We start from the raw sequence: 1063 nt of genomic DNA on the forward strand, positions 1-1063 counted from the left end.
AGCAGGACCCATGTCACCGCACTGAGCCTTCTCAAGTCTTACAATCACTGGGAAACCGGCACTATTGCCTTTCTGGCACCCAGGCCCAGCGCCGAGAGAAGCTGCTCCAGATAGGACAAGATATCAAGTAACCACTAGAAATACTCCGTTTCAACAGAATTCCCAATTACACACACACACACACACACACACACACACACACACACAATGCATCTCTCCAAAAGCACTGGAGCCATTGAAACCAGCAAACAGAGTTAAGGAAAAGCGACATTACATGAATTTAATTACATGCAATATGGTAGTGCTTGTAGAAGAATTCTTTTTTTACTCCATGGGATTTCTTGAATGAATCCCAGGGAGTAAAATGAATAAGAAGACAACCGGGTGCTCTGTTCACATCTTGCACAAAAAAGAAACCCGAAATTCAGCTCTTGTTTTTCCGTTCACTCCAAAAGCATGTGGGTCTAAGCATATTCCGTCCTGCCTGCAGTAGACAAGGCTCTTTCCATCAGAATTCTAACTCGATTTTTAAGGCGCTGAAGAGCAACCATCACAGTTTGGGAGCGGGCTCTCCCAACTGCAAAAGGACTGGGACTCCCTGAAGTGGACCGTCTGGCACCAGCTTCGGGATGGAAAGTACGCCGAGCCCGCCAGACAAGGAACCCACACCACGAAGCTGGAGCGCACGTTCCGGCTCCAAGATGACAGCTCATCGGGCCACCGCGGGGGCCGAGGACGGTGGGCCCGCCGAGGCCCGGCAGGGATGGGCGAGGCCGCGGCGGAAAAAGGAAAAGAGGGCCATCCGTCAGCCCCGGAGAGGAAATTCCAGGCGCCCAGCTTCCAGGCGCCGGTCAGCGGGTGACGTGAGGGAACCAAGTCACTGTGTCGGCCCCGCGGCGGGGGCCGCGAGGCGGCCGGGGCTCCGCACTCCGGGGGCTCGAGGCCGCGAGAGGGGGCGCCGCGATCCTCGTCCAAGGCCCCAGGGTGGGGGCGTGGAGGGCCCGGATCCCCGCCCGGACCTCCTCGAAGACGCGCGATCGTCGCCCGGACCCGGAGGCCTCCC

General features: G+C 57.2%; 1 protein-coding gene and 1 pseudogene across 1 annotated transcript in view; both read left to right on the top strand.

Moving 5' to 3' along the window:
• LOC115284307 overlaps positions 1-862 on the top strand; it is a 9086-nt pseudogene extending 8224 nt beyond the window's left edge.
• Positions 1-1063, top strand: part of WWC3 (WWC family member 3) — a 118258-nt gene that overhangs the window by 3588 nt on the left and 113607 nt on the right. The gene's annotated exons all lie outside the window — the stretch shown is intronic.

This window comes from Suricata suricatta, chromosome X (assembly GCF_006229205.1).
Source record: "Suricata suricatta isolate VVHF042 chromosome X, meerkat_22Aug2017_6uvM2_HiC, whole genome shotgun sequence".
Taxonomy (NCBI): Eukaryota; Metazoa; Chordata; class Mammalia; order Carnivora; family Herpestidae; genus Suricata; species Suricata suricatta.